General features: G+C 42.1%; 1 protein-coding gene across 3 annotated transcripts in view; it reads right to left on the bottom strand.

The window, feature by feature from the left end:
- The window catches only part of SPECC1 (sperm antigen with calponin homology and coiled-coil domains 1), an 83,340-nt gene that overhangs the window by 32,415 nt on the left and 34,890 nt on the right, over window positions 1-16,035 (bottom strand). The gene's annotated exons all lie outside the window — the stretch shown is intronic.

The raw sequence follows: 16,035 nt of genomic DNA, 5'->3' as shown, positions 1-16,035 counted from the left end.
TGGAGCCTAGAGCAGTCCTGGAAAAAAACACCTGAGTGTTTGAATAGGTTTAGTCATGACTGAGTGTGTGGATTCATGTTTCAAAGGCTTGTATTATTCTGCATTTCTTCCTTTCCCACCCCCTGCAAAGGAACACAGCCTGGTGAACTTTTTCCCAGTGTAATAATGTAATACGTAAATGCTGCAATACATGAACTACAACCCCCTATTAATTAAATTGATGTAAAGATATAAGGTTATTAATTATTTGAAAGTAAAAGTTCTTCACACTACTTTGTGAAATGCTGGATCTAATTCTAATCACTTCTGGGGAAAAGTTCAGTAACTTAAGAAAAGACACTGTCTTTGAAAAAAATGTATTTTTATCACACACAAAACTATTTGCATTATTCTCTATTTAGGCAGACCATCACAAAAGGAGGACTGAAACATTTATGCTGAGCACAGATTCAGTGAAATATAAAACTCTTCTGGCACTTCCAACACTAAGACAATTGTGTTGCTGCAGCTTCTTGCAGAGATGGATGAGAGATTTTCCATGTTATAAATTCCCATCCTCTTATGGAAGGAGAGCAAAAGGAGCTTAGAGAGTTGATGCTGTTCTGTTTGGTCATTGGTTGGGCTTTTTCCCCACCAAACAATGCAAAGCATTATGTGATTACAAGGGAAATGAAGTTTATGAGTTGCTGATTTTCATCTTTCAAAGTTCTCTTGAAATACAGGACCCCAGGCATTGAAGAAACAATAAGAGACATCTGAACCATGGAAGTTGTAACAAGCTGGTTAAAGAGAAGAAGCTGGTTCAAAAGGAAGGTATGACATGCCACTGCAAGTGACAACACTGTGAATTTAAGAAAATCCTGCTTTCAGGATCTTATTCAAAAAGAAAAGCCCTGAAGTACAGGAATAAAGTGTGGGGATATGGCACAATGAGGAGATGTTGTCCAATGTAGCCACATAAACAGGATGCAAGAACGAGTTATGCAAACAGAAAGGGCTTGTGAGCCAGTGTTTGCAATAAAAACAAGTTCCAGAAGGACTCTGGGGGGAAATCCTAGAATGAATTCCATCTCCCCACATTCGGGAGGCTCTTTGCCGACACACATGTGCAGTGCTCACAGAAAATCAAAAGGCATTAAGAGCAAAGGGGGAGCAGATCCCCCACCTTACACAGCAACCTCATCACCCTCCCACAGCCTTCTCCGCGACGCAGGGCACGGAAGGGTTAACATTAACACCACCCCGTTTGCTCAGCATCTCTTTTGAAGAATGCACTGGGTTTATAAAGCCCACACAAACAGGAGCCCCTCCTCCTCCCCCCCAAACACACACTCTCTGCAGCAGCACAATAAACACCCCGAGACAAAGAGCAGCTGAAGAAAAGCCCCCTGAACCCAGCGCAGCGCTGGCAGGAGAGCACAGAGAGCCTCTGTCACGGCAGGGGCACGGTGAGGCCAGAGACAAAGGCTCCAGTGTTTTTGGGAAGAGCTACAGGGACAGCCAGGCCCACGCAGCTTCATTCAGTCACCTACAGCTGGAGGGGACAGCACAGCTCCGGGATCTCTGGTGGAAAGCACCACGCGAGCGGAGATGGGAATTCTCCTGCTTGTCAGATCCGGAGGCCCCAGCTCATGGATCATCCCCTTCCCAAACCAGGATCTGGCACCCGTAAAAGGTACTCAGAGTGAGCTCAGCACACGAGCAAAGCTCCTGGTGCTCATGCAGCCAACGCTGTGAGATGAAGGACATGCGGAACACTGAAAGGACCACAATGTGATGTGACTTCCAGCAGAGAAATCCCAGCTTAGGCAAAGGCAGGTGTCCAGGTGGGAGAGCACTTGAATGCATCTTGACCATGGAGTAGGATGAGTGTCCAGAGTACAGAAGCAGTTTTCACACAAGCTGTAACCCTACTACAGTTTTAAGATGTAAAATCCACATTACAAATGGTCAGAGATGCTCTTCAATGGAGTCTAAGAGGTGATTTAAAGCCTTCTCTATGTCCTGGGCTTTTATTTGATCCAAGAGGCTTTTCTACCCTTCACACAAAATTTTATGACAAACGAAGTGCTCTAAAAACTTTTTTAATGCCCAAGCCAGTTCAATAACATGACTGTGAACTGGTCAGTACATGACTACACAGTATTCTATATACAGTGGGTGGTATTCTGTACATTACAAGAAACAGTGAGGCAATCACACATTAGTACAAATCGCTTGGCACTAAGGAAGCCACCTTTTCCTAGGAGATATGCAGCACTTGTAGAAATGCCAGCGTGTTTCTAATCAGCACCAGATGACAACTGCAACATGATCCTGAGCAATGGAAGGCATATACATAAGGATAACAATTAATGATATTTAACTGGGATTATCTGTACTCCACCAGTTTGCCAACCACTGCAGGCTTTGAGCTTACTCAATGTGCCTCGTGTTTTGCAAGACTCCATGCTCTGCTGACTTGCTCTGTCATAAATCACAGAGCCTCTGCTATTCACCAATAACCATTAACCAACCTGGTTTTTTCATGATGTAGAAAGACCTACACATTTTCCTCACTCCACTCTCCACCAGCACCACACAGTACTAAAAAGTCACAAGGAGCCCAAAAAAAAACCCCAGTTCTAAGTGCGTATGTTGATCACAAAACACCAAATCAAGTACAAACACTACTTTAAAGTCTATTTTATGGGCAACCCCCCTCTGAATGACCTTGGAATTGAGCAGTGTAGCAGTTGCCAATGACTGCCAACCCCACAGCCCGAGGCTCCATAGGCAGGAACTCGGTGCAAGTCCCCCTGGTGACCTGATTAACTGGGATGGGCTGTGGGAGACTCCAGACAGACTCGTGCCCCCCAGGCTGCTGAATCCAATACAGCCCTGATTTATGCTGCTGCTTTAGGTGGCTGGAATCATGCAGAACTTCACTGCTGCTTTTGAGCAGGGCAGAGAAAAACAACCAGCCCTGAATCTCAGTGGAGGTCACCTCATCACCATGTTCCCACCTGGGTGCCCAGTAAGAGCTTCTCCATTTTCAGCTGTACTTTTCAGGTGTGAGGCATTAAACCATAACAAGAGATAGAGCTTATAATTTTCCAAGTGCTTTAAAATTAACAGCTATTTAACTCAAATCCTCTGAAACACATAATTAAGTTTAGGTTGCGGGACAGGGAAGCAGAGAGAAATGAAACACCTCACCCAAGGGCACACTAAATCAGGATTAGGACCAGGGCTCATGCCCTGCTGTGCAGCTTTCCATACATCACTTGCTGCTAGGGAGCACTCCTGACTTCCCACTGGCATCAAAAGCTAAAGTATCACTTTAATGAGATAAAAGTTGACCCCTAGAGATGATCTTTCGACATTTTAATCCCATTTTCAACACAACTACGATGGTTCTCACAGAAGGATCAGGATTACTCTTCAGTTTTTACACATTATGATGTATTTTTGATCTGAGCTCTTAGCTGCTTCCATAGGGACATCCACAACCAGGAGAAAATGGACTGTGGAATAGAAGGGAACATTTCCCAATCCTCCAAGGTGAAACACACAGGATTCTTGACCAGAAGTAACATCCAGGCAGTATAGCCAATGTAATTACAGTGATAGCAGGGTAAGGGGGAGTAGGAGACAAACATTTTACCAGTCACAGGGGGACACATGTGACACCTTGGAACGAAGATTCAATTCATTCGTCTGCCTTTACATTCCATGTGCTCTGAGATAGCACATATCACTGCAGTAAAGCACCAGCCTTGAATTTACATTTATTTTACTTGACCCTTAATTATACTAACAGTTCAAACACCTGCTTCCTCAGTCCCAGAGCAGAGGAAGAATCTCACTTGGGAAGTGACAACATTTGACTACATAAACATCTTTGAAAATGTTCTAATTCCTGCCTTGAATCTATTTTTTAGAACTGGAGTCAATACAAAATTATTTGCCTCTGGCCTTTGTCCCATTTGTATCCCACAACCTGCCCTTTTCTTAATCCTTCCCTCCATCAACATATTAATAACCCAAAGGTTAATGCCATGGCCTTCTGCTGTTCCACAGTGGAGTTAACAGGGAATGTTCCATTTAGTACCTTATTCCTCAATTTTAATCCTGTCATCTCTTAAGCAAACAACAATAAAAACACATTTTTTCCTTCAACATGATCAAAATTCCACGTCAGTAATTCATTGTTCCATAGTTTAAGCAGGTACTAAGCCTCCTGCATGCAGAGCCCATCTAGGTAATTTAAGCACTGATCACGGAGTCATCTCACAAAGCATTTCAGTCATGTAAGACTAAAGCATGGAGACAGATGCAGCCGTGTTGTGATGCTTTTAAACAATGGATACCTTATTTGAATTGCAAGAGCAGGATAACTAACAAGAAATAAAAGAAAGCTATTCATAGCACTCTGCAATGTTCGAGTCATACATTTCAGAAAGGCAAACTGTTGCCTGCAGACAAGTTTGGCCTCTCATGAGGGATGTTACAGCTTTGTTATTCCAGCTCCTGCTCTTGTAACAGATCAGCAATTTCACTGTCCCGTGTCTGTCATCCCTAAATCCACCTCAGAAAAGACAGTGCAGCAAGAGATTGCAACAAGAAATTAAGGACTAACTCACAGCCTCCCTGGCAACAGAAGACTGGGGTGGCTCTGTCATTCTGGAATTCTCTTCTCACACACCATGATGTTTTAATACAATTTCCCATCTGAACAGAACTCCTGAGCCTCAGATAGAGAAGGGGTTCCTTGAGGAAAAGGTCAGCCTGAATCAAGTGGGCTGGAAGCACTTAGCACCATGGCTAAGTAAATGGAATATTAACAGCCCACGCTTGTTCAGCAAATAAAAAGAATTTTTTAACCACCCCACACACTTTTACTGTGCTCTAGCACTTGTGGTTTAGCTGAAATATGTCCTTCTTATCAATTCTGGTTTTCAGCTCATCCTCTGGCTGTGACTCCAGTAGATCCTGGACTCGGCATGAGAGCACTTCCTCAGGCTTTGCCAGGATGTGCTGAGAATCCAGAGCAGCACCAGGAACAGACAGTGACAGCCCTGCAAGGCAGGCAGGTACCCTGTGCTCAGCTTTGCCTGGGAAAGGTCCTGTCACTGCTTTTAGTTTCTCAGTAAAACAAACCAGAGTCACAGGAGCATCTTAATTCCACCTGGTTTATGACACCTGGTCTAGGACACCAAAATACAGCTGTCTAGTGCCATTTCAGATGACCTTTAGGTATATTTAAAATAGTTTCACTGCACTGAAAGATTTGACGGCACCTGAGGGAGATGTGTCCCCTCCTCCAGAGGCAGACAGAGCAACTGGGATGTCTGAAGACACCTTAGGTGCCACCAGACATCAAACTGAACACTCAGACTTTCACAACAGATTTACAAACTGATGTTAGGAGGCAGACAACAGCAGCTTTTTTTGTGCTATATTCAGAATTCCTCCAGTACCCAAGCAGTCTTTAGCTGATTTCCAGCCACACAAGGAACCATTTAACACAATGGATTAATATGGGATTCATGACATCATCGATCTGAATGGAGTCACAGCCAAGTCACAAAAGCTGGCATTAGTTTGGAGTCACCACACTCTCTGTTGACTCCCTATGATAAAGCAGCACATGTTACAGGGAGCCTGGACCTGTTTTCTGACTTCTTTTGTCAACTCAGAGTAAAGTTTTCAAGAACCTAATTAACTTGGTGTTTAAAATCCATTTTTCAAAAGCAGATAAGCCACTAAGACCTCGAAGCTTAACTGAAAGCCCAGGGGACTTGGCAGATCCCTTTCACTCTGTTCCAGCATTGATCCTGAGATTGATACTGAGACTGATTAAGAGTCAGCTAGGGATGTCCTTTGGGAAATGGTGACTGTAAAGCACAGAGGAAGGATTGTTGTACACTGGACTTCTTTAAAGTACTTTTTCATTAAAAGGTTTCAGCACACATCTCTTTTATTGCAACACCCTATTATCTACTGCCTTTTTTAAAACTTTGTTTAAAGCAAATGAAACAGTTAAAAAACAACTTCCCTGCTGACCAGAGATGACACATTTCACGGTGGCATGAGGAAAAGCAAACATTGAGAAGTAGGGCAGATATAACAGCAGCCCTTACCTGCAGTGCTGGGCTACTTCATAGCAAACCTACAGAGACAAAATCCCTGCACACATTCTGCCACCCTGCTTAATGCTCCTATCCTTAAACCTCTGGGAATGGTAAGACAGCTTGGTAACAAACACTTCAGGGATGCACACAACTAAACCAAGCCATGAGGAAGATCTGAATCAGTCCTGAGAGCTTCCGGGGGCTGAAATGTGAGTGGCACTGGATGCAAAAGGCTGGATTTGCAAAGAGACACCAACCAGCACCTACTAATATTTTCAAAACTGCTTAAGCTGTTTAGAACTTCATATTTGAGAGTGAAATGGCTGAAACTTCTGCTCCACCATCGGCTCAGGCAAAAGTCAGGATAAAGAATGACACTATTGTACTGTGGCAAACTATCACGGCTTGATCTGCTTGAAACACAAAGGGAACGAGCTGAACGGGATCGATGTCAGCATTCTTCCACGACAACAGCACTGGATACTCCTTCAGATAAACCTCAAAAACTCAGAGGAGCACACAGTTTTCCATCTCTTTTAGGGCTGTCCTACAGAAAGACAGTGCTCTCTGCAGCAAACAAAGCAAACCAAGGCTTGGCCAGTCATGGTGGTTCTGAACTAATCAGTGTGTTTGCAGAGTGTTAGTCACAGAGGCAACACCTTCACAGGTCAGCAACTCCTTGGGAAGGTTCACTTGTACTCCACCTAGCTTTAAAAAAAGACAAGGAGATGGCTCCAGAACAACAAATGTGGTTTTGATAATCCAGCACTAATTATATATAGAAGCTTCTGCTCAAAAAGGGCCTTTTACTCACTTAGCAACACAGACTAAGAGTAATTAAAACATTAACTTTTTTTTCTGAATTATTTTAATGGCTTGTTGGACTGTCTGGCCTCCCTGATTGCACTGTCTGTGGAACAGGCACAATATGCAACAGGAGGAAAGAGCTAAAAGGCTTAATGCAAAGATTTTGATCTATGTAATCATTGTGGAGAGTGTAGGAAAGCAATTCAGGGACTGAGATTTGAGATGGAGGAAAAGAGTAAGAGACTGAAAAGAAATAAAAATTATATTACAAAGTATTAGGGAACAACAGATGACTGTACTGAAAAAGGTACACTAGCAAAGAAAATGAAAAAGCAGCAATGAGCATCTTGATTTGAGTAATTCCTAATTTAAGACTTACAGAGACCCCTGACATTTGAGCTGAACACTTGGTAAAGGTTGGATGATTTTTTTAGTTAGAAATATGAGTCTAGAAATCTGGAGTGCAAAAAACACACAAGAAAAGGCACTTTTGGTAACTTAAAGATTAAGTCATGATCAAACTACTTGTCAATGGTTTAAATCTGCAGATGAACTATTGGTAGGACATTCTTTTCAAGGGTGGCCACCACAAGAGACTCTCCCATGGCAGGAATGTAATCCAATAGTAGAGATGACCTTATAGTTGAAGCATCTTCATTTAGTTCAAATTTTAGCATCTAAACAAGTACTCAAGATCCAGAAAAGCCCCCAGTAAGTTTCATATTGGTTTTAGAAGAGAAAAATGTCTGCTCACAATTAAGGAATGATCACACATGTTTTATTTTCAGCTTGTTGGATTCACCTGATAAATAACTCTGTCATCTTATCCTTGCACAGAAAGTCACATTTAACTCTTCCAGAAAAGTGTTAAAATGAAAATAGAAAGAGGTCAGCTCTACTCAGTATCTGGTAGTTCCAAGCTCAGCACAGCCACAACAACTGAATTTCAAGTTCACTTTGCCACAGCTCAATTCTGTTACAGTGGAAACAAGGTCGCATTCAGAAGGTAAATGAGACGAGATCTGATCAAAACCCTGTTCACAAAGTCTCATTGTGAATTTCAGCTGACTTTCTCTGCTCTTTATGGGCCTGTTCACATACAATTCCTCTCTGAAAAACAGCACGAGTAGTTAAAATCTCTTTACCCTGAGAGACTTGCCAGTGTCCACACAAAAGAGTCCCTCTGACCATTTCTGATGCTATTTACTTGAGTTTCCTGCAAGTTTTTAAAGTCTCAAATGAAAACTCAAGCCTGGATATCTCTGCTTTGAATAAAACTTTAAACCCAGAAGTACAAAAGCAGTGCAGGCTCTACTGTAAAAGAGGGAACTTTAGCTCCCAAATCCAAAGATACATCTGGAAAGTGCATTGGCTGAGTTAAGAGACAAGAACTGCTCAGTGCATGCCCAACCTTTGCTCCCACAAATACAAACCTCCCTTTCCAATCTGCTCAAGAGTCAAGAAGCATCCAAGGGGCTCCAGGGCTCCACAAGGCTCTGGCACCAAGGGAATCATGAGGGTGCTGCTGTGCTCACCCCCAAAGTGAGGGATACAAACCCACATTGCCAACATGGGTGCAGGTCCCAAGTGGGATGGAATCTACCCCTGAGCTGCTTTGGATTTCTGGAGTACCCAGCAACCTGGCATAACAAACACTGAGCCACCCAAAGCAAATGTTCAGGGAAACTCTATATCCCACACTTGCTGGAATATCCCTATGGTAAACTCAACACTACTTTTTTTGGAACTGTTAATACCACTGGGCCTGCCAAAATCTTTAGTCATCTACAAGTTGTACCCCTTGTCTACCCCCACAAAAGAATGACTGAAACTTTCAATACATAGCATTATCTCCAAATTTATCTGGTGAAAGTTACAGAAATAGAGAATTTTCCCTTTCTAAAATGAAGTACTCTTACTTGTTGGTTTTAATGCAAATTTGTAATTTCCACAACCATCATAGCTCATTATTAAAAAAAAAATACATAATTTTTATATTCCTTAGGGGGGCCTTGACTCTATATACTTGTGACATTAGCACACCAAAATTATTGGGATTTCTGTGTACTATGACACTTCCTGATTTTGTTTGTTCTGGAACATTTCCTGCCTATGCACCTGTAAAAACAAGACAGAATCAGGTAGAATCATCTCATACCTAAAGCAAAATCAATTTTAAGCCAGACTCTATTCTGGTGGTTTTTTAGACAACAATTGTTTAAAAATCTTGAGAAAAATATTGACGAATGTGAACTTTTCTGTGAAGATGGACAAAATCACTGCTGTTTCACTGCAGTAAGGGATTTTCTGTTTGATCTGGTTGGTTAGTTTGGCGTTTCCTTTGTCTTCCTACCTGTTAGCTCTGAGGCTTCAGCTGTCCAGAAGGTGTTCAGCAACTACTGTGGGGAACATCCTTGGAGTTACTAACAGAACGTGCTGTTCAGAAAAAGCAGGGATTTCCTCCAAGATAAAGCAGAGAACTCATTTGTCAACTCCTATGGCTGTACTAGGAATATTCCTGAGATAAATGACCACTAGCTAGAGTAAGAATCCCAGGATTTTCCTTGATTCTAGCTTGCAGACAAGGAGCTAATTCTCCTCAGCGCACACAGCAGCTTCCCAGCTAATCTAGCCCAGAAGTTCTTCATTCAGCCATTGCTGGGTTAACAGTGGTGATAAAACATCTGCACTTCCATTTCTGGAAAATACAACTATAAGGGATAAAATACTAGTGTTGAGTATTTCGAGAAGTACAGGAAATTAAAAAGCAAACAAAACTAACCAGTCCTAAATCTAACCTTACCAACTCACTTGACAGTGGCCATCAGCAGATGTGTTTCTCCATGTACAGTGGTTTTTACAACTGAATGTGATCTGTGGTTCAAGTTAATGAAGGAGTTGCCTAAAACCTCCCACTCCAAGAATCCAAATGGAAGGAACAATGAGAACCCTGCTCCTTCCAGACAAGCCAGGTGCTGTGGATCACTCCTCTAACCATCCAAATACACCTGACATCTGTCCACAAGCACAAAGGATAACCAAAAGTAGATTTTAAGAGGGGAAATGCTTAATATCAATATTTTCACAATTACAAGGGTCATTTACTCAGCCTTTAACTGTTCAGGAGCCCATGCTATGGACTGAATCACAGAACTGATAGAGATACCTGCATGAGGCTTTATCACCCTTTTGCTTACTTTGTTAAAGGTGGATCCTGCTCTAATTCATTGTCCTTCCCACTGAGGGAGCAGAGCCATCACTGAGGAAAAGAAGCTGAAAATGCCTCTCCAAGCACTGCTGTGGAATGCTTTGTGTCAGGAATCCATGATCCCAACCTTCAGTTCGGGAATGCTGCCCCACACTCGGCCAAAAGGCCAGCGCTGACCGAGCCAAAATAACTTCTTTCCTCATGAATTCCCAAACCCTGCTAATCCAGAAAGACTGGAGGGGAAAGGGATCAAGAATGGAAACACGAAAAGAGGTTCCTCCTCCTTCCCTAAAAGGGCAGAACTTAAAAGCTACAGACTTTTTCTTTCTAAATTGTTTGCTTAATGCTTAATAACCAGTTTGCATTGCCTCGGTGTTACAACTTCCTTTTGTTTACTGAAATGTGATGACCACACCATAAACCCAGTTTTATTGTCACTTCCAGCCTGCTTCTGTGAGGGGGTGGGGAGAGGACTCTGATTTAGTCTCCACAGCTCATCCAGAGCTTCAGCTCAGCCCAGCACAGCACTAAGGGAGCTGGAACAGCCAATACTGGGAACTGGGCTGAAATAATTAGAACTATCAACACAGGATGAGACACATCAGGAAAAGAAATGAGACAGAAGGGGAGAGGAGAAAGCTCATAACATAATGAGATGTTTATCTATAAAACATTGCCCACTTCAAAGCAGGAAGAGCTTCAACTCCTTGGTTAAAAAAAAAAGAGCTTTTAATTAAAAGATCAGTCAAAGATTTTCCACAGTCAAGCAGCCTCAAAGAAACTATGTGTGGAGGAGGCTGAGAGTCATTTTTAACATGATTAGTCCATTCTTCAAACTCAACAAGGTTTTATAAAAGCATTTCTCAAGATCTAGAAGATAAGGATTGTGGAAATATCCCCAGCCCCTCAAAAAGGGGCTCTTCCCCTCTGACACCTCCATCTTCATCAGCTTTCACACTGGAAAAGCCTGGAAATAAACTATGAGAGCTCTGTGCCTCCCACCTTGTGGCAAGATAGATTGTAATCCTAGGACCCATGGCTTTGGGTTAAGCAAAGTTATTGCCATGGACTTTAGCAGGCCTGGAAACTTGACTTGAAATATTTCTGAACAACATAACTTGAAATATTTCTGTACACTGCTCTAGTCAGCTGAAAACAGGCTGTACTGAGCACACAGCCTTCCACTAGACAAAGGCTGAAAAGCCTTTGAAGGTTTAAATGAATTGCATCACTTTTCTGGAACACTCTTTCCATTCAAAGAATGTTTCCAGACAGGGATGGACATGACACCACCACCTTATCCCCTCCCAGCATTACTGCTGACACTACATGCTCTGGGGAACAAGACTGTGAACCACTTCCCTTTGGTCACAGAATTTTTTAATGCTTTTTCTTTTCTGAAAAAAAAAAAATCCAGGATTTAGAAAAAATCCAGGATTTATCCTTAAATAAGTAAAATGCAACATGTTCTCTACAGGCTGCACTTCAGTGACTATTTCACTTTACTGGAGATAGACAACACCAGGGCTGTTGCACTCTGGAGAAGCTTTCCAAGCAGAGAATACCAGTCCCTGGAATGACTCCTATTCATGGAAACTCAGTCATCCTCACTTACCAGCTGTTAATTATGACTAATGAACCTTCTGCTGAGTTGGTTCTGCTCTGCACGAGCACAGGGAATTACCTCTGTTTTATTTCAAGAATCACAACCATTTTTGTCTATGAGAGTAAGTATTCAGTGATACTTTCAAAGGACTTTCCCGTATTGCAGAGAACTCAGTTCCTGCCAACAAATGTATCATTATCCACACCTTTGTGGAAACAACCCCTATAAAAGTGATTATATGAGCATAATTATTTGCTATCACAAGGATTTCTACATTTCTGCAATGGCAAAATGAAGAAGACCTTTGGGATGTGAAAAATACAAAAGAATATCCTCCAGATGCAGGGAAGAAGCCACCTTTGTATTCTACATTGTTCAGACTAATTAAAACAGCTTTCTATCCTTAGTACAGGGATGGGATTCCTTAATTCAGTTGGGGAAGAAAGAAAAGTCATCCAACGTAAGTAAAATGTGTCAAAGGATTAACTGCACCCCGTCCCTAGAGCCATTTTCATCCCATACATTAATAAATATGATTCCATTGGAGTTACTGGTAAAATTCTTCCTTGCCTGAGTAGCAATGATTTTTAACACTTAGCACCAAAGCATCCACCAGGACAGGAATGTGAGAGGAACATAACTCTGCTCATGGGATATGGACACATTTGCTTTGCTCCTCATAGCTTTCCTAAGCAACTGAACAAATTCCAGTCAAGATACAAAACCTACAGAGCTGGTAACAAATGGAAAATATACATCCCTGTTTCAGCCAACACATCCCCTACACATGCTCAGAACTGAACCCTGCAAACTCCTGTTAGCCCTGTGCTTTCCCAAGAGTGCATTTTTCCAGTGATGAATACCAAATTTGCCTGTAAGAACTTCAAATGTAAATTTTGCTGTTGAGAAAAACATAGAGCTTGTTAGCTGTGTGCTACAGAGCCTGATGAAAAGGGCAGAAAGCTGCAGCTCTGATGTAATTTATAGCCTGAGAGAACCGACCGATGATCACACAGCACACGAGGACAGAGTGCTCTGCCCCAGAACATGCAATCCATATCTATTGATGCTTGTGGAAAAACATTGGATGAAATACAATAGATGGAACATTCCAAAGAGACCTGTGAACACACGCCTACTTTGGATTACAGGAAGAAAAAAGTTGATGCATGGAAAATCTAACAGTGTCTATTACCATCATCAGAGATAGTAGTTTTAGATCATCTTCAATCACCATGCTCAAACTGTTTGGAGATACAGAATGGGAAAGTATCAGAAAATAATGAAAATATCAAGTATTTGTCAATCTTCTAGTGTCAGTCTGCGACAATCACAGAAAAGTCAAATTAAGTTCTCCTCAAGCAGTGCAGTACGAATGAAAACAGAGAAGTACTCTGCCTCAGTTGTACAGCCTCATGGTGTGCTGAAAACTACATTCCCTGTGGAAATCAGATTTTATGAAGAGTAAATTAGTAAAATTGGGGAAGAATTGAAAAGAGAAAAAAATAAGATCGATTACTTTGCTGAAATACTGGTAGAAGGTCCAGAACACAGGACTGCTTCTGAATAAACTCCTCAGTACCTCCAGAGCTCTGACAGGTTTCAGCAGGAAGACCAAGGGACAATACTTGCTCAAATTTCTTTGGCCAGCTCTACAACTGTAAGATCTTGAGGAGCCAAATACAGCCCAAATAAAAAGAAGCAAGCTTCTCTTTTTCTCCAAAAAGCATTATTCCCTTCTCCTTTCACCCTTTCCCCTCTTTCAAGTAATTTAATACTGTGTCAGAACCAACACAATCACAACTATCCCCTGGCTGTTTCCTCATCACTCTGCAGCTGTCAAGCACATTAACTAAACTAATGAAACAATCATCAAGAAAATTAGCTTTTACATTTACTATCATGTTAGATCTACCACTGGTAGGTCCTAAAACACCATCAGCACTGGGGCAAAGCACAGTCCACAGCTCTGGACTCACAGGACAAGTTCTTGCTGACCAGCTCATTCAGCAGAATTCCCAGAATCTCTCTGCCTTCATCCAAAAATGGCCTTGTTTTGCTGATGGAAATTAATCTCACACAAAATGCATAAACCACATCCTGCTGCCTGCCATGCCCTAAAAGTTCTTCTTGTAAAAGCTGTCGTCCTGCCCATGGAGAAAGTACTCCCACTCAGCACATCCTCCCAGCCAATGCAGAAAACTGCTGGGAAGGCCCTGTAGCATAGCAGAACTTATTGATGATCTTTTCCATTAATTTAGCATTCATTAGCCTTTCAACTTGGAATCAGGGGGCCTCAGATTATCACTTAACGCTGCCTCAGATAATTTCAGAGGTAAATTATTCACACTCATGACTAAATTCTTCTAAGAGGCCAGTCCAGACTGTGACAGTGTCTGGCTGTTCCCGTTTCGCTGGCCTGGGAGCAGAGGAGACTCTGCCCCTGACTGAGGTGTTTGTCAGTCCTTCTGAAATGATTTAATCATGTCAGTCCTGTCAAGTCACCACACAAGACCAATCAACAGAGCCAGCCCTCACTGGTCTTGGAAAAAAAGCTTAAGTCAAGTAAAAATTACCCTCCAGGGGAAAATAAACTTCTTCAATACCAGTTTAATCAGCAGTGTGTTACTACTCTGAAAAATGAGAGCATCTGTAAACCCCCCCATGCAAGAATGACTTGTGGGAGGAAGAGGTGACTAAGGAATTAAACTATCCAGTGGAGAGCAAATTGTGGTTTGCTGGCTCCACTGGGAACAAAAGGTCTATGGCTCGCTGCCCGAGCTCCAAGAGGACATGACTTGCTGTCGGTATTTCCATGAAAGCTGTAACGTGATTCATTAGCTTTGCTGGCCCCTCTCTCCTCCCTCCCTTCCCCCCAACACCATCATTAAACTCATCTGGTCTCTTGAGCTCCTTCTTGGCAGAAATGGTGTTCTGACATCCAACAGAGTTAAAATGAACGGCTCCCATGTTTGAGAGAAAGGGAGGGAGGCAGATGAGGGAGACTAAAGAGAGCACCCAGGAAAGATCTGACTGCACACCCTGAAAACAAAGAACAGAAAGGACAAGAACATGTATTTCTACAATAGCATTTATCTTGAAATTCTTCTATGTTTCACACTGAAAAATCCCTTCCTCAAACGAAGCCACCCCTGGGCCAGGACGAAACAGACATAAGAAAACAGATCAATACTGACTCAGTGCATGCACTGACACTTGATATTCTCATCCAAGCCATGTAAGCATGTTTTACAAATAAACACAATTCCAAAAAAAGCCTAACCCTTGGATAACCCCACCCATCACCTTGTTCCAACAAGAGAAGTTAACATTTCCCATTCAAGCGATTCTTTCACCCAAGTTTTTGTGGGTATTGAGTCATTTTTTTTCCACCTCTTCCCAAAGATATTAATCATCCATCACCTGCAGATGTTTAGAGGATAAACACCCCCCATCACCGTGTCAACCAGTGTCAAAGAATGTCAGTGCTCCTGTTCAGAAATAACAGGAGGCCTCCCTGTTTCCAAGGCAAACTATGTTTGAAAGGCTTTCTCCCAACAAATACAGTGCACTGGATAATGCTGGATTCTTCCGTACAGCTCCCAGGAAATGTTCCAGCTATTCCACAGGTGCTCTGGCCTGTGTTTGTATACACTAATACTTCCTCTAGCTTGGGCAGCCAGCTTCAAAAGCAGAAAACTAATTCTGCTGACAAACTGCTGCAATATTCACTCTTGTTTCACGTCATTTTCTACACTACTTTATAAGTGTTTTCATTCTAAAACCTCCACTGGTTTTAAAAATAAGAATATTCAGAGCACTGGGGTATAGCAGGAACACCAACCACTTGCAAGAAGCAGAGTTTTGGCAAACAAGTGATGCAAACTTGGGTCACACCCCACAAAGTTCTCACAAATGATTGTAAGAGCTGTTTAAAATAAGTTTTAAATTAGAAGCCAGGAAAAGCCTATAGAATATAATATTATTACAAGCAATCGTCTCAAATCCTTGTTAGACACTCTTTCACTCTTAGGAAGACAGAGATTAATTTGAGATGATACTGGGCTGTTAGAGTCTTGCCTTCTGTTCAAAACATTCCCATCGGACACCAGCAGTGGATTTCTTTCCTCTGTCTTCCCTTTTCCACAGTCCCTTGTTCAGGCAGTCCCATTTCTTTGTATTAATGCGTTACTTTCAACTGCTCAGTTTGGAGGCAACAATTTCCTTCCTGTTCCTGGACAGCACTGACCAGCCCACCCAGAATTTACACTTAATAGGAAAACCCATTAAAGTATGTA

The sequence above is a fragment of the Coloeus monedula genome (assembly GCF_965178545.1).
Source record: "Coloeus monedula genome assembly, chromosome: 20".
Classification (NCBI taxonomy): Eukaryota; Metazoa; Chordata; class Aves; order Passeriformes; family Corvidae; genus Coloeus; species Coloeus monedula.
This window is presented reverse-complemented; position numbering and strand designations above follow the sequence as displayed.